Source organism: Muscardinus avellanarius (assembly GCF_963383645.1).
Source record: "Muscardinus avellanarius genome assembly, chromosome: 15".
NCBI classification, from domain to species: domain Eukaryota; kingdom Metazoa; phylum Chordata; class Mammalia; order Rodentia; family Gliridae; genus Muscardinus; species Muscardinus avellanarius.
In genome coordinates this window covers 62778948-62797687 of record NC_137801.1, presented here as the reverse complement: position 1 = coordinate 62797687, position 18740 = coordinate 62778948, and positions in this window count along the sequence as shown.

The window sequence follows — 18740 nt, the reverse complement described above, 5'->3', positions numbered from 1 at the left end:
CTCCTCCATCTTTGTTTTGCAGTATTTGCTTTGAGAGTACTTTTTCTCACCTCTGTTATTTGGGGAACCACATTTGACTGGGGCCTCTGTGGTGTCTTTCCCAGACCTGATTCTCTTGGTTTCTTGACCTTTTCCAACCTTTAACTTTCTTCCTTTCCTCATCAGAAATTCCCTCTCCTCTGCCCTACTCCCTCAGGGCTCTCATAGGGGTTGATAAATTCCAAAACCTCATTCATAGATCACACAGGTGAGTATTAAAAAGGAGCTTCCCATATTTTAACACACAGGGCAGAACAGGTGAGCACACAAAAAACATTGCAAGCCTCTCTACATCCAGGACAGTACGTGTAATATTGCCCAGTGTGTAGAGAGAACAGGCCAATTTAGCCCAAAGTTTTATCCTCTCTTTTATTTTCTACATGTGTGCCATTGTAGGGCCATTTAAATCAAATTCTTCTCTGTAGCTGAGCACAAAACCTGCACATTTCTGGTTTTGCTCTTTCGGAAGATAATTTCTGCTGTTTAATGAGATCTGAGAATGAAGTCAGGCATGAGCTGGAGAAAGGTCACAGTGTGTGCTCAAAGGTATATTAACTACTGTCGGAGCTGACATCGGTTTCCTTCCAGGAGGACAGAATTAAGCAGCAAATAGTAAATACGTTCAATGGCACTTTATTGCAAGCAGGACCATTTACAATGAAATAAGAATATGAGAATGGTTTCAAAGAGGAAATGGGAGTGCTTACAAATAGAACACATCTTACCTGTTAGAGTGGGAATTCGCTTCCAGTCAAGGTTAATGGGGAAACAGTTAATGAAGGGTACAGATTCCAAAGCTGCATGATGCCATATTGTATCTCACAAAGGTAATTAATACTAGAGGCTCTGGTTAAATGGATGCATTATACACAGCAGACAACTTGAAATTCTGCACACCGTATAGAGAAGCTCCTCGGATGCTTATGACTCACCCTAAAACCGACAGGGTGACATTTCAGGCCATGTTCTCCATCACCCTTCATCATGCAGTCAGCGTGGCACTGACAGAGAGCAAGGAGAGAGGGACCTGCCCCGGACTCGGTCCCCAGGAGGCGGCACTTGACCTTGGATAAGTTACTTCCCATTCCTCATCTGGAAAACGAAGGGGTTGACTTGAATAATCTATAAAGCCTTTTCTACTTTGAATGGTGAGACTCTGGGTGCTTCATTGCCATACCACTATTATTCCTTATCTCTGGGTAAAAGATTCCATCTATAAGTACAGCCATGGATGGACATTAACCTGTTTACCTGCTTGTGGCATATGTAGGTATGCTTAGGAGTCCGTCTGCTTTGTGTTTTCGAAATGACACAACCTCAGAGATTTATTTATGCTAAAATCCTCTATTACACCATCCATGGTCATGTTTTTCAGTCGTCTTCTGTTTTTTCTCCCCCCTCCCTAAAGGGGGAGCAAGCAATAGTGAGATTTCCAACAGAATTAAAATGCCTGGATTAAGATGAACTTGGGTGTGAGCTCCTTTAGCTCCTTGGCTGCAGGATTAGCCGTCCCCAGAAAGCACCCTCTTTTGTCTCACTTTGCTGCTCTGAACACCCCAGGCGGGAGAATAAGGCTGAGGCTGACAACCTCAGCTGCAGGTGAGAGAATGAGGGGGGATCAGGTTACAGGCTTCCATTTAGCTGTCTCCTTTGGCTGTCTGGAATCTCCCCGTTCCCCTACTTGAGCAGAGGGGCTTAAAGTAGGGCGTTTGAACACCCTGGGTTTTCATCTCAGTGATCATCTTATTGACAGGCTTTGCTTCAGCTGAACCGTTTTCTCTCCGTGCTCAGGCCTGTTTGTTGGTGGCAACCCGGGGGCACATTCCATTCTTATTCCAGCCTCAGAACTCCATCCTCGCCACTTCTGAAAATTCCCCAGGTGCACCTAGTTTACTTCTCTCTTGTCTCCTCCTGAGAATTTTCCTTGTTTGTCCTTCCTTCCTCTTTCCTTACCTCCTCAAAAAAAAGAGAAGAAGAAGGAGGAGGAGGAGGAGGAAGAGGAGGAGGAGGAGGAGGAGGAGGAGAAGGAAGAGGAGGAGGAGGAGGAGGAGCAGGAGGAGGAGGAGGAGGAAGAGGAGGAAGAGGAGGAGGAGGAGGAGGAGGAGGAGGAGCAGGAGGAGGAGGAGGAGGAAGAGGAGGAGGAGGAGGAGGAGGAAGAGGAGGAGGAGGAGGAAGAGGAGGAGGAGGAGGAAGAGGAGGAGGAGGAGGAGGAGGAGCAGGAGGAGGAGGAGGAGGAGGAGGAAACAAAAATATCAACCCATTCTGGGTGTCTGGTTATAGAAGTTACTCATGCCCACTACAGAGAATTCGAGAAATGCCTTCTTGTTGATTTGAATGGAGTAGCTTTAAAAGGCCTTTCTTGGAGTGAAGGGGAACAAGTGGCAGCTCCACAAACTAAATCTCCAGGTCCACTCCCTCATGGACAATAGGAAAAAATCTTGGAGGGTAGGCAGCCTCGGAGCCAAGTTACCAGCAACATTGACAGCTGTGGAATTGCCCCTATTGATTGTGGTGTAGGAGTGAAAGTCTCATCAACCTTTAATTGAGCTTCTGCTGCGCTGCTGGGTCTAAATAGATGAGCCTGACACCTCTTTAACAGACCCTCAATTGGAAGCTGTTCGTGTTCGTGGGCTCTAGAACAATGGTCCTCAGCTGATTGTGTATATCCACAATACCTGGGAGAGTGGGTAATGACATAGAAGCTGGTGCTTTATTCCCAAGCTCCCAGGCAGCTTGTCTAGGGAGATGCTGGGTAGTTGTACTGTTAATAAACTCTTTTTAAAATGTGATTTTCATGAGCTTGATTGGATACACAGAGGCTTCTGGAGAATTCCACTGACAACTTAGTGACCAAGTTATTGCATTAAGTGGTCAAAAAAAAAATTCTGGAATTGTGAAATAACCACATCATATCTTTTTTTTTTTTTTTTTTTCCTGCAGGAGAGGACAAGGTTAGGTGAATGCAAAGATGATTACACTAGTACACTCTGTAATTTTCAAGTATAGGTATAAGGATGTTGCTTTTTTTTTTTTTTTTTACTGCTCAGTGGCTTGCTTCATTTCAAGGAACAATTGGACTTTCTTGGATGAGTCCATAATTTTGATATGGCTTCCCTTCAGACTCCATTAGGAGGGACACTCCCCAGCCATCGCAGCAGGCGGGCGTGTTGGTGAGTCCAAGGTTCACTGGAAGAATAAATTGGATTTCATTACATGATCCTTTATAATGTGGGGTGACCTCCTCCCATTGTTATGTTGGGTGGATGCTCAGACAGTTCTGATTTTTATTTTCTGGTAATTGCTTCCTCGTGGGTTCAGCCTTTTTTATTTTGGTCCCAAACGGATGGCTCAGATGATCCCTTGTCATTCTTCAGTCTCCCTCAAAGTCTGACATGTTCCTTAATGAATCTACCGTATACTGAGCCGTGGCCAAGGAAAATCAAGGGGCCATTCCATCAAAATATCCATGATAGAAAAAGCTGTTCTCATCCTGAACTTGTGTTTTTCACTCCTGTCCCACCTGACCTGGAGGGTCTGCGCAGGGGTGATGGGAAAACATTTGAGTTCTGGCTACTGTTAAAACATTCTAATTCCAGTAACTTCACTCTGTTTACATTCCTGTGCCGCCTTGCCTCTGAAGCGGCTTCTTATTGGTGGCTGGCAGGGCCCTATGGCTCCTATACATTTTAAAGCTGCATTCCCCAGAGTTTGCCCCAGCTATGGAGACCTGCACTTTGTCTTTTAAGCAGATAAAAAGAGAGGTCAGTCAGAAGTAATTCCCCTACTCCTCGTATAAACAATTTAACTGCTGCAGCAACATACTTGCTTGGAATTACTCCCTCAGATTCAATTCCCTTTTCCTGTTCCACTTGTAAAAATGGTTAGTGTCCTCTATAAACTGTGGCTCACCAAGGTGCAAGGCTTGCTGTGCAGTTGTAGAATAAATGTTAATCTAATACAGGTTACTAGGTCAAATGCAATCACAGGCTTGTGGGAAAAGCTTAATACAGTTCTGCTTCTTCTAACACAGTAAACCTGGATATTATATGATAGGTTAAACACCAGTGAACCATAGCAGGAATTTTCTTGAAAGTAGGATTTAGTATAAAGGAAACTACATTGAAATAGTGACCTAGGATTGACTTTGCTCTCCACAAAAGCCTTCTGAGACGCCGAAGCGCACTGTGAAAATGGACTTCTTAAAAACGCATCGTCCCAGAATTCCTTGGTCAGGGGACGAATGCCAGTTGCAGCAGCTGGGACACATCTAAAGGCTTCATATATTGTCACCAATGACTTCAATTCGTCCTCATTCCCCAAAAATCTCCGCGCGCAGACGCGCACACACACATACACATGAGCTCTCCTTATGAAAACTTAATGTGGCATTGGATGGCCTGTTCGAGTTTGGATCCCAACTCGAACATCAAGTCAACACAGCACAAAGCGTGGTGAGCAGATGTGGGCCAACGGCACTGGGAAGGCTCCATGTAAATCTTGGTGATGGACTCCTCACTATTTTATGTCGATGTTAGTGCGGTTAAGTGTTCCCAGCATGAATTCGTGATCAAATGCCAGAGCTGAGATGTACATATGCTAGCAAATGTATAATAAATGCTTAAGTAAATGAGTGTCAGATGTCAGGGGAGCTGTAAAGTTGGCCTTGTGGGACTATTTAGGTTCCGTGCTGCACAGAGAAAAGGGACTGGGCCAGGGCTAATTTTTTAAAGTCTTGTGGGGTCTTCTTTTTGGGTGTGCTCCGACTCTTGCAGCAGCATCAGAACACTGTTCTCCTTCGTTTCTAATAAAACCATATTTGAGAAGCAATTGGTTTCAAGGGAAGAAGCTTTTGAGATACAGATGAGAGCTGAACAGTCAAGAACCCAACTATTGGTCTTCTTTTTAGCTCTTAAAAAAGTTCTTATCAGGCTCCAGGACCCATTTGACTTATCAAGACTATATTTTTGTTTTTACAAATCTGTTGTGGCCCTCCAGTGACTAAGCTAGATCATTTAGCCTGTTAGCCTAACTAGTGTGTAGACATTTGAGAAAAGGCCTCTCTGTGTCTCTGTTTAGGTATGTAATTACATGACATAATTATTAATCAGACAATACATGAAAATACAAAGTTGCCCTAGTTATGTGACGTTTAGACTAAGTGGGAAAAGTATTGGGTGTAGTTTATGGGGAAATTCATGTTTTAAATCCTATGAAAGAAATCCAGACTTTTAGGAAATAATCCCAAGCAAACTGGATTTCACTTCTAAAATCAGTCTTGGGCAGAAATGGAAGAGACCTTCTGTGGTTAATTTTCGTGCTATGCTCTTCACGGCCATCATCTCCCAGCCAGCCCATCCTAATCACCACCCCTGCAGGGCTCTGCCTCCTGTGCTTCGAGCAGGTGGCAAGCTGCTCGGGCTCTGTGGAGCCTGCCGGAGGGAGGCAGCTGAAATGGACTCTCATGGAGACAGCCCCCCTCCAGTCAGAATTACAGCTGGTCCCTTCAGCGGAAATGGGGATCCTGAGGGCTTCCATTGATTGGGAAATGTCAAACACATAATACATGGATGACTTAAAATGCTCTAGGCCCCTTTTTTCTCTTGTGTTCAGATTGAACGGTCAGGTTTCTGTCTCTTTTGGATGCCATTCCACTTTCCCCCAAGTTTCTCTTTGAAAAGATATAAAGAAGAAAACATACATTTTCCCATATTTTTCTGTGTATTCACTCGGCATAGATTTTGGCCAGGGCTGTGCCATCATGTGTTTGCTTTATGAGTGTGGTCCACAGAGTTTATACTGGAGACATGCATGGTCATTCATGCTAATGGGGACCAATCCGGCAAGTTCTCTGGCCATGCCTTGATCCTGATGGTCATACCCAAGAATGGGATAACTTTTTCAGAGTCCACTGACAGAGCTCAGGACGGGGACTTGCCTTTATTGGTGTGTCTGTTTTTAGGTGAACATGGTTTTAGGAGTCAGGGGCAGTTTTGCCCCTTTTAGCTGTGTGATCTGAGGCTGCCTAAATACTTTTGTCTCAGTTTCCTTAGCTGTTGAAATAGGAAGCCCCTTATCTAGCTATCCACTCTGTCTTCCCATTGCCACCTCTATGACACCGGGAAAGTGGGACCTTGGCCATGCTGGCCTGTTTACATAGCAGATTCTCACCTTTCTCCATTTCCCCGAACCCTTATTTCACTTCATTTTCTGTCTGGCGTGAGGCTATACTTTGTCTCTTGTTTGGAGCTTCATTCCTATGCTTTGGACTTTGTGTTATTAACACATTAACTTTTCCTGTTATGTCTATGTCCCACTCCTGGCCGAGCTCTACACTGACTGGTCAGCTTAGATAGGGGATCCAGACTTTATCCTCAGAGTTATTGGGAATCAAAGGGTGGATTGTGTGCGAAATGTCTAAAATAGGCAAATGCTGGTTCTCTTTCCTTTTCTCCCCTCTCCCCCTACTAAAAACCAAAAACACTGTCAATTACCAACCAACCCAATTTAGAACAATCTCTCAAAATCTCTGAACCTCTGGAAAATAGGAAACAAGGTCGGGAGAGCTGATTAGATAATGGAGATTAGGAAATCTACATCCTATCATCTGGCACTGGAAGAAATGGAGACTCCACAGCCATGTCAGAGATGGGATTTGAGAGTCACAATACCCAGATGGTGAAAAGTGTTTGCCATTATAGCCAGTGTATTCGGGAGACATAGTAAGCACAATGCTATAGGGCCCTTTATTCTTTTATTAAAGTCCAATGAAAATATTTTCCTTCCTTTTTTCCTTCCTTTCTTCCTTCTTCCCTTTCTCTTTTTCTTCCTTTCTTTTCTCTTCTTTCTTTGCATGGTACTGGGGCTTGAACACAGAGGCATTCTACTTCTGAGTTATACCCCCAGTCCTTTAGAGTTTTTTGTCTGTTTTGAAATAGCTTCACTATGTTGCTGAAGCTTATCCTTGAACCTGCAGTCTCCTGTCTTGGCCTCTCAAGTCCTGGGATTCCAGGTGTGGCTTATCTCAATGTTTTAAAAAGTGAGGTGAAAAATGGAAGTTTATGTTGAAGAGAATATTTTAACACTTATTGCTAATAGTTATGTAGTTATAGAATTTTGGTTATAATGTATACTGTGTGTGTGTGTGTGTGTGTGTGTGTGTGTGTGTGTGTGTGTGTGTATGTAGGGCCACAAAAGGAAAAGTTCCCTGTGGCCCATGAAAGTCATACCTGGCCCTGCTTTCCACTACTTCATGACAACTGCCTTGGATATGCTACCTGCTTATGGGTGTATCATTATTCTACAAGGAATTCCTCTCCTCTTTCTCCTCTTTCATTCACCAGGAAGGAACTTTGCCGTAAGCGAGCAGAGTCATTTAATGCTGTTTACGTCTATGCAAGGGATCAAGTTAGAGTCAGCAAAATGATACTGCGCTGCTTCTTGTTAGCAGGAGGCAACTGTGGGTCAGGAGACCCGATCTGGGGATGTGGGGACGGAAGATAGTCTCTGAGACACCTTTGTACTTACTTTTATGACCACAGGACTTATATGGGTTGTATCTGCCACTAGGTGGAGAAAGCTCTGGGACCGAATAAAGTACTCAGGATTTTGTTAAATGTAAAGTTACATCGGCATTCCAAGACTCATTATACATTGATGCCTCTAAGCTTAGCTTTCCTGGATACCAGGAAAATGTAAATGTTATTTAGCCCCCATTAAATAAGAAGATGGGAAAACAAACATTCTTTCAACAAAACAACTTTCCTGAGCGTCGAAATTAAAACAGGGCTCAGAATCAGGAAGTCTGAATATTCTTCGAACCTTCAGATTCCTGCAAGGTTTAAGTGCCTATTCTTTCAGGTCAACCTTTGAGCCGCATCTTCTGTCCCCTGGAGAGGTGACTTTCCCCCAGACGATCACAGCCCATCTATAAAAGAAGGGTAGCTACTGTGTGTAAAGTCATTCCAGCAAAGCACTATGGGCTCTAATTTCATCACAACATTATGAAACTGATCAGTTTCTTTGTATAAAATCTTAAAAGGGCTCCATGGACTCTTTAAGCCAAAAAAGGGCTTTTGAAAGCAGTTCAGGAAATTGCCGTCATGAAAGCGATTTCCACATGTGTCTCTCAATATTACAGTCTACCCTGTTAGGTCTCGGTCTTTCCTACAGTGTAATAAGAAATGAAGGAAGAGCGTCCTTTTCTTTTTTAAAGGAGACACAATTAAATAAAAAAAAAGTCCCTTAAGAATCCTATGTGTGGCGATGATACGTGGACCATTACATTTCTCTTTTAGCTTTGGGGCCCGATCCATATTCTCAATTTGCTATGAGAATTCCGTTCCATCTAGGTCAGGCAGAATTACGTGTGTGTAACCGAAGTGGAGTGTGGATTTTTAAGCAGAGCATGTGATCCGAAGAATGCAGGAAGATGGTATAAATTTGCATCTTCTTAAGAGGTATCCTTTCTAAAAACACTTAAACCATTTTTAGCTGAAAAAATAAAAAGGGATGAGGGTGAAAGTGACACCCAAAGATGTTAGACAACCTTTGCTTTTCACCTAAGAAGAGAATTATAAAACCATCTGTCTGGCTGTCAAATGTTCATGGGGGCAGCTTTTTAAATCGGAGCGCACATTAAAGAGGAGGGTTAATATCATGCCCTGGAGACCAGGGCAGCAGCTCTGTCCCTGTGGGATGAGTCATGGCCTTCTTCCCGAAGACCGTTTAGGGGTGGGATTTGAAGCTACCTGCATGGCAGAGGCCAGTGTTTTAGGAGAACTGGACCATTAAGCACAGATTCTTCAGGCACCCCCAACAGCCTTTAAAGCCAGACCCCGGAGCAGGTCACCACTTACTTACTGGAAACCAGCATTGCACATTTTGTACAATTCCTTAAGCTTCTGGTTTTGACTTCACATATGATTTTGACTTGGTCCTCCTCCTCCTCCTCCTCCTCCTCCTCCTCCTCCTCCTCCTCCTCCTCTCACTTTGCCACTGGGCTGCGCATCAAAAGTGGAGCTGGGTTTCAGGAAGTGGGTTTCCTGCTGCTTCAGGCTCCTGCTTCTATGGCCACCCAACTCAGTGTTGACATGCAGAAATCCTGGGGTGACATATAGGACCAAGCAAACTGTCCTTGTACTCGCCTGCCAAGCTATCTGAGAATACCAGAGGAACTGCTTAAAGAGGGCCTTTATTAAGCTGGGCGTGGTGGCACATGCTTGTAATCCCAGCACTTGGGAGGCTGAGACAGGAGGATCTGGGTTCGCGGCCAGCCTCAGCTACTTAGTGAGGCCTTGGTATCTTAGTGAGACTGTGTTTAAAAATAAAGAATAAAGCTGGGCGTGGTGGTGCATGCTTGTAATCCCCATGCTTGGGAGGCAGAGACAAGAGGATCGCGCAGGTTTGAAGCTAGCCACACTGGCTTAAGAGACCCTGTTTCTTAATACAAATATAAAAAATAGGTCTGAGAGTATAGCCCAGAGGTAGAAGGGCTTCCAGGAACCGAAGTACCACAATAAATAAATAAATAATAAAATAAAAATTTAAAAATAGGGCTGGAAGTGTAGCTGGAAGGTAGACTGTTGCTGGGTCCCATCCCCAGTACTGCAAAATAAATAAATAAATAAATAAATAAATAAATAATAAAAAGAGGACCTTTATTCCTGAGTTGGTCCTAGGGAATCAAGACAGTTCAATTTCAAATATTTTTTGAGCCTGGGCATGGTAACACACACTTGTAATTCTAGCGCTTGGGAGGCTGAGACAGGAGGATTGCACAGGTTCAAAGCCAGCCTCAGCTACTTAGTGAGGCTCTCAGCAACTTAGTGAGACCCTGATTCCAAATAAAGTTTAAAATAGGACAGCCAGGCGTGGTGGCGCATACTTGTAATTCCCGTGCTTGGGAGGAGGAGACAGGAGAGTCGCGCAGGTTCGAAGCCAGGTGCGCTGGCTTAAGAGACCCTGTTTCCAATATATATATATATATATATATATATATATATATATATATATATATATATATATATATATTAGTTCAGGGAGTGTAGCCCAGAGATGGAAGGGATTCCAGGAACCCCAGTATCACCAAAAAAAAAAAAAAAAAATAGGTCTGGGAGTATAGTCCAGAGGTAGAAAGCCCCTGGGTTCCACCCTCAGTACCACCAAAACAAAAGACAAAAAACAAAAAAACAAATATTTTTTGAGTGCCCACTGTGTGTCAGGCTCTGTGATAAAAGGTGGAAGAGAGCTCTGTCCCTCAAGGTTTCTCCAATGAAACCCCTTAGAAAATGTTTGGGTGTGAACAGGGAATAGCCATTGGGCTCTGAAGGTTATAAACCTTACCAGGTAGAGAAGGTAAGAGGAGAGAGCGTTTAGGGCAAAAGGAACCACAATAAAAAGCACGAGCTGTGCCTGGTGGCACACGCCTAGAATCACAGTAGCTGGGAAGCTGAGTGAGAAGGATCAGGGTTCGAGGCCAGCCTCAGCAAAAAAGCGAGACCGTTTTTCAAAAACAAACCAAACAGGGCTAAGGGTGTGGCTTGGAGGTAGAATGCCCCTGGGTTCAATCCTTTGTATTCCCTCTCACATACACATGTGTGAAGTGAAGCAGTGTGTGTGTGTTTGTGTGTTTGTGTGTGTGTGTGTGTTTGTGTGTTTGTGTGTATGTGTGTGTGTGTTTGTGTGTGTACTATAGTGTGCGTGCATGTGTGTGTGTGTATAGTGCAGGTGGGGATGGAAACACAGTGTATTTGTGCCTGTGTATGCTGGATGCTGCTAAGGATATTAAGACAAATCAGGTCCCAGGGTCTCCTTCCAATCTAAAACATCTAGAATGGAAGGAAGGCATGTGCATAAATAACTTTAATATGAAACAGACTGCGAGGGATGCTGTGTGAGAGAGTTATAGGACGCATTCCGAGTGCATCTCGGAGTGAGATTTAAGGCGCAGCAGTGAATAGGATGTGGCATGATTAGAGCCAGGAATAAGGTGATTGGTTGGGAAAGTCAAAGATTACTTCTGCGTTTCCAAGACGGTGCCTTCAAATGATGGACTCAGAGCCACGGTTTGTTTCTGGTCCTTGTTCAGATAAAGTTTTATAATTTATTTTATCTGATTCAAGACCACCCCATGAGGTGGTTTTATTTACACTTGATGTATTGTGGCTGGGGATATAGCTCAGTGGTGGAGCACCTGCTAGAGGACTCGGTGAGGTCCTGGACTCGACCCCCAGCAATGCAGAAAACAAAACAAAACCACCCACACACCTTGGTGTACTGGTTTATCTGTTATCCTCATAATGCATATAAAAACCAACATCAAAATGGATACCAACTCACTTTTTTTTTTTTTTTGGTGGTACTGGAGATGGAACTCTTCTACACTCCCAGACCTATTTTATATTTTATTTGAAACAGGGTCTCTTAAGCCAACTGAGGCTGGCTTCGAAACTGTGCGATCTTCCTGTCTCCACCTCCCAAGTGCGGGGATTACAAGCGTGTGCCACCACGCCTGGCATCCAACTCACTTTTATACTGGCTCTAATTCTAGCTGCGAACAGGTGCCTTCTAAAATAAGTGCTGTGTGACATAATGAATAATAACTATTTGCAAACAAATGAGAAGGGTAGAGTAGAAACTGGAAAATTTAAATGCAGAGGAGTTACCCACTGAAGCATTATCATTTGGGAAAGCCCCAGGTTTTTTCTTCTTGCAGTGACTATTGTAGTAGTGGAAGAGATACAATTTGATGGGCTGGAGACAGAGGAAGGAAGAATCCATACGTCATCTTGGATAAGTCATAGCTGCAGAGGATGAGGGACTAAAAATGTATATAATAAGCCATTGGCTGGAGAAAAAATGGCAGGGTTGAATTAGAGACAGAAGGTGGAGGACTGACATTTGATGAGCACCTACTAGGTCATCAGCGTTGCTTTAAGCACTTTATAGCTATGGATTCACCTCAAGTGTATAACAATCTTATGAAGTAAGTCTTATTATATTTATGTCATAGATGCCTAAGCTGAAGCACTGAGTTTAAATAACACGCTCGGATGCACAGTTTATAAGTAGGTGGTACCCAGTGCCTGTGGACTTACTCCCTTTACCAAAATAAATGTACATGATGTACATTCACAGACATATCAAAGTCAATCACTAAGCCAAACATGAGAAGGAGGGTGGGGGAGGGAGTGGGGCAGGAATTGGGTAAGGGCCGAGTGATGTGTGCATGTGTGCCTCTGCCATCTTGTACTCCATTAAGATGTATGACTACAGTGCATCAATAAAAATTTTAAAAAAAGAAAAGGTGAAAGAAGAGAGGTATTTGACTTTAGGATTTTCTGTGCAAAATAATATTTTGCTTAGATTTAAGAAAAAGAAGTCCATAAAAACTTATATTCTCTAAAGAAAAAGAGGTTGAATCACAAAATCATATAATTTTACAATTTCAAAGAATCTACTTTCAATTCATATTAATTTCTCATCCTACACATAAAGAAACTGAGGTGGGGACCAAATAAAATTTCTAGGTAACTCCTGGAGATTAACTACGCACACAGCACCGTGTACCCTGTGCCTGGACAGGCAAAATGATTCAGGTTGTTGACATAGCCTTATTATAGGTAACAGTCACAAAGCAGAAATAAGACAGGCAGAGCTCCGACACAGGAGTCCTGAAGCAAAAGCAGACAGCCTACTTGTCTTTCTGTGGGATGAAAGCCGAGGCTCAGTGGGTTTCTGACCCAGCTTTCAAATGAAATTCACAATTCTCTTAAGTATCCTGCTGAGCTGTTCAGGTTTAGCTTCTAGAAGACCCAGAAAGAAAACTCCCACCCCCTTATTTTTCTCTACATAAATTTACTTCTAATAAATTCTCCTTGTACAATATAGAATCTACACTGAGTGGCAACTTGCTTTTCTCATCAATCCCAGGACGTTTTTGGTTTCTTTGATGGTTAGTTGCAGACCTTGTATGGGCTGCCTGAAAGTGTGTGGGGCAGGTTTGCACAGTGGTGAGGGGTCAGGCGAATAACCTTGAGCTGGCCTCAAGTCCAGACTCCACAATGACTTGCAAATTGTGTAACCTTGGGCAAGATTCTTTACCTCCATAAGTCTTGGTTTTCTCATGTGTAAAATGAGTGAAATGATAATCCCTGTACGGTAGGATTTTTGGGAGGATTAAATGAGCCAATGCAGATAAAGGGCTTAGCACTTTCTTAGCTCATAAGGAGAACTCACTATATCGTAGTTAATCATACCCAACAAAATAAACTCATTATGCAACGTGTATTGTATACATTTACTGTTATTGAACATATAGACCATAGTAAAATATAGAACCATGTGAGAGTTACAAATATTTTATTGCAAATAGCAAACCGTTTTCAAAATGACTTTCCGAACTGAGATACCCTCTTGGTAAAGCTAAGATAGAATGGGCAGATAATAAGTAACAAGTGGTCATGTTTAAAATACCTTTTATGGAAACTTCTATGTGGTTTAACGTGGGTCATGTGAAGAGTCCTGTGGGTGAAAAATTCCTTCCAGAATTCAGAGTTTCTTTCTCTTCTGAGGCTTTGTTACATCAGAAAAAAAAAAAAAATTGAGTCAATAACTTTGGGGCCAAGTTTTGTGTTACACTGTAGAAAACTGCACTAGCGTAGAATTGCTCTTTAGTTTTCTTCTGACTTTTTCTCATTCTAATAATTTTTTCAGTTTTATCATATTTATGCCTCATATTATAAGTTTTCTCTATAATTTTTAAAGGTCAGACAAATGTAAGTAAATACCATAAAATAATGTCATGTTCATGATTTTTTTTTTTCGGTATTGGGAATGGAACCCAGGGGCATTCAACCTCCAAGCTACACCCCCAGCCCTATTTTTTTAGTCTTTATTTTGAAACAGGGTCTCGCTGAGTTGCAAAGGACCTCACTAAGTAGTAGCTGAGGCTGTCTACGAACCAGGATCCTCCTGTCTCCGCCTCCCAAATGCTGGGATTACAAAGCATGTGCCACACGCCCAGCTTGATTTTTCTTTTTCCTTTTCCTTTTTGGTTTTGGGAATTGAATCCAGAGGCATTCTACTTTCAAGCTACATGTTCAGCCCTTTTTATTTTTATTCTGAAACAGGGTCTCATTAGGTTGTTGAGAGTCTCACTGAGTTGCTGAGGCTGGTCTAAAACCTGCCATCCTCTGTCATCTAAAAACTGGGATTACAAGCATATATCACCATGCCCAGATCATGGTATTTCTTGCAAACACAATTTATGCCCAGTTCTATATGCCTGGCTTGAAATTGCTTTTATTTTTACCAAAAAGTCTGATGAAATGGCAAAGTTGATTTTTATAAACACTCCTTTTTATGTTTTAAAAGAGTAAAAGATAAAAGTCTCATCCTCACAGTTCATTTAATTGTGAAAAGAAAGGTAAATTACAGGAACGGCAGGCCTAGACTGTTAGGTGGGCTGACGTGGTAGGAACATGACTTGCTAATTACTCAACACAGTTAATCATCATAAAACTAAACTAACCAAACAAAAATAGCACCTAGCATGTACAGAATGCCTTACTAGCTGCCTACATACACCTGGTATACTTATTTCTCATACCAATCCTGCAAAGTAGACAGCATTATTTTCAATCCATTGTATATGAAAAAACAGAGGTTCAGACTTGGTAGCAGTCCTGGCCCAGGTCTCCAGAAGTAACTGCCCTAGCCAGGATTTTAAGTCAGATCCCAGTGTAAAAGCCCAGGTTCTCTCCACTATTCCAGGCTGCTTCTCTGACGAAGTAGGAGTGTAACGCGCAAGCTTCTTTAACCCCCAGCCTTGCATTCAAAGGTTGGCTCCATAAAAGAGCACAGGCAATAGCAAAGGCCTTCTATGTAAGAAGATTGTCTTTCAGGTATGTTCTACCCAGGTTTGTTTTCCTTTTTCTTACTAAAACTAAGGGTGATCCTTAAAATCAGTCTCCTCACAGTCAGGAAAGGTGTTGGGAGAAGAAAGTTTTGCAAAAATAGTTAGGAGAGCCCACCTAGGTTGGAAGAGAGTCAGAGCTACTGAAACTACAGCAACTGCAGAGATCTGTGCGATGGGGAAACCAGTATTGAGAGCCACAGGGCCACAGTCCGTGGATTCAGTCTAAGGCAAAGAGGGAATTTTGATGGATTTTAGTGATCTCAACTGGGAGTTTTTGATATAAGCAAAAAGAAAATAACTCAAGACAGAGTGGTATGGGATGGAAACTCATCTAACAGAAGAAGCTGAGGCTCCGTGGGGACCTAGGACAGCCACCAGGCAGTGCTTGATTAAACATCTGGCGAGGAGGGTGGGGATTTAGAACTTGACCCAGGCTGTTTCTCTCTGATCGTGAGTTGTATCTTATACATAAGTGAACTGTCTGGAGATGGTATATGGCTCATCTGTTTGTGTAAGTTCAGCGCTTTCCACCCTTTCTTGGTGTGGTCATTATAAACAACGGGCAAGAAGAACTTTAGATAAAGTGGGAGAAACCCCAGTGGAGCAGTGGTCTAGGGAGGGATGTGGAGGCAGGGGGAGAATTAATGACTGACAGACTTCCATTGATGTTACGTACATATGTGAATTTATCAACGTGGACCTCAAGGTCATGAATGGGGAAAGGGAAAGCTGGGGAGGGAGCTGGGAAGACCCCAAATGCTGGGTGCATGAGTGTCCCTGTCACTCAGAATTTCATTATGATGTGAGTCTACAATGCACCAATGAAAGTGTATTAAAAAATAAATGCACACGATGCTGTAAGAAGCCTCGAGATGTTGCTATAGAAAAGTCACTGACCTGGACGGGCCCAGCTTTTGTGCCTGCTTCTCCTGGAAGGGACCATTCCTTACCAACCAGAATGCAGTGTTTTCCTAGAGACGCCACTTTGTAGATCCTGTTTCCTTTATTGTGGCTTTTCCTGGCTAGAAACGGGGATGCCTGGGCTTTCTCCCCCTCACAACTCATTTTTAGAGTTCGAATTTCTAACCTCTCATTGGGAAAGCGGCCTCGTTTTCCAAATAGGCAAGCAGGAGTTTCAACGGGCCAGGTGAGTTTGAATGATCTTGCTTTTCTAGAAAACTTAGCTGTTTGGTTTTGTTTGCTCTGGGCACAGCCCTCACAAAACCACATTCTTTCTTTTTAACAGATGAGAGAGCAAGAGTCCTATCAGAAGTCAAGAAAACACCTGAACCATTCTTTTTCTATTTCCAGAAATAGTTTATGGGGCCACTGAAAGATGTTGATGTTATCTTTTTAATATTCTGAGGAATAATCCTATTAAACAAAAAACAAGGGAAACTGTTATGCCCACAAGGCAGAATTACCCCAAAGCTGACTGGCAGGGGTCGAGTTACTTTACAAAACCCTTGCTGTGTGCTGTTTCTATCGCTCCATCAAGGGCTTGGTGAATGAACAATAATTTGTGGATTCTGCTCATCTCTCTTTGCGAACTTTGTTCTGTGGAATTAGATACAACTTTGACAAATTAGAAAAGGCTCCCTGGTGCCCCGCTGTCCCTAGAGTAGCACAGTCCACTGATTGTGCGCCGGCCTTCTGAAGTCGGGCGGTGTCGGCCGTCAGCGGCAGCCCGTCCTCCAGTACGCTTTTTAATAAGCAAGTCTGTCAGCACCAGGTTCTTCGGATCTTCCGACCTCTCCTTAATCCTGAGGACGCGCTGACTCTCTCCTCTGTTTCGTTTATGGCAGAAGGCCTGTGCCGGGGAAGAAAAATCTTCTTTGTTTATGAAGCATGAGCGACCAAATTAACCTTTGAGATTAACTGTAAACGAGAGAGGCTTATGTTTTATCTTTGCCAAGAACGGGAGGTAGTGAGTAACACGTGTGTAAGGGAGACAGCTGGTGCCCCTAGTGCATGCTAGTACACACACACACACACACACACACACACACACACCACATTACAATCTAACACATCACCGGCTCTGGGTATTCTCTGGTCTTCATGTGTGGTGCTGTTCTGGGATGGAGACAGGTAATGAAGGATATTTTGTTTCCTTTTCTTCCATTCCATTTCCATTCTTAGAGAAAGGAGAGAGAAATAAAACATCAACATATTATTTCTGACAGTATCTGTGATTCTTTTTTTTTTCAGGTCTGGGGATGGAACCCAGGGGCATTTGACCTCTAAGCTTTACCCCCTGCCCTGTTTTTTTATTCTTTATTTTGAAACCAGGTCTCACTGAGTTGCAGAGGGCCTCACTAAGTAGCTGAGGTTGTCCGCGAACCGTGATCCTCCAGTCTCAGCCTCCCGGATGCTGGGATTAGAAGCGTGCGCCACCACGCCCGGCTGTGTCTGTGATTCTTGACAAAGACTAAGGATAAAATCTTGCCTTTGTCTAAAGACACAATATCGTCCTTTCCCAGTGGGATTCTTGGGCTCTAAAGAGGCAAAGTGTGTCCTGGTGTAGGGCAAGGATCACGAATGATACCACAAGGAACCATAGTTAGGGGAAAATGCCTTTTCTGTGGTTTGCATAGCAACAGCCTCATGTTTAACAGTGTCATATGGAAGGGTCCTGGTTCTGCAAGATACAAGGAGTGCTATGTGGTGCTTGGTCCTCTCCTGTGACTTTTTGCTTTTTTGTAAACAAACTATTTAATAAGACAAATGAATAAGAAATTTGGCTCCTATTTATTTCTAACTGGTTATGTTCAAATTGCAGTTGGGCTCAATTAGATATATGCTTAAAAACATTTTAAAGTATGTACAAACAGAAACAACAAAAACAGTGAGTGCTATTTGTAGACAAAATGTATACTAGGAAGCAAACACAAAGCAACTGCCTCAATATAGATGTTATTCTTAGTCTTGGAAAATTCCTAAATGGTGAGGCAAGATGAAGTCAAGACTGGATACTCCTTCCTTCCTCCCTTCCTTCCTTCCTTCCTTCCTTCCTTCCTTCCTTCCTTCTTTTCTGTTTTCCTTTCTTCCTTCCTTAGGAGAGATTAAGCTCCAAGGCATCTTACTTCTAAGCTACAGCCCCAGCCCATTTTATTTTATTTTTATTTTTGAAACAAGGTCTTGCTGAGGCTGACCTCAAAACTGTGATCCTCTTGTTTCAGCCTCTTCTGTGACCCTCTGGTTATGCCAAGTCCTGGCTTTACAGGCTACTATTGGATTAATTCTGACCCCTGGAAAGCTCAGGAATGGACTTCAGACATTCTCTGTCCCCTGCTGAAAACATAGAGACCGCCTGGTCTGCTGTGCGCTGCATTTTTATTGGGCTCTTCACCGTCCACGTGCAGTTTAGAAATGACAAAGTCACCTCTGTGGTGGCCAAATTCAGGCCCCCAACTCACGCTCCTGTACTATTTCTCCAAGCTGTTGAAGTATGTCTGGATGTTGGGGCCGTGACTCAGCCTGGCCATGGTCACTCCTTGAAGCCGACAGTTTTATGAGAAGCACATTCTGGTTCCAGTTTCTTCATATTTGCCTGGATTCTGGGGAATTTGACTACTTTTATAATTTCATTGTCTTTTATTAAACAGGATCACTTTCTCCTGGTTTCAGTTCTACTCTCTCTTTTCCTTTTTTGTTTAAATAAAGCAGAACAAAATAAAGCAATATGCCAGCACAGAGATGTTTTATTTTTCACTCAACAGTAGCAAATGACCGTAACAATTAAATAGAAGAAAAAAGAGACTTTGTTGTAGGTGCAAGATCA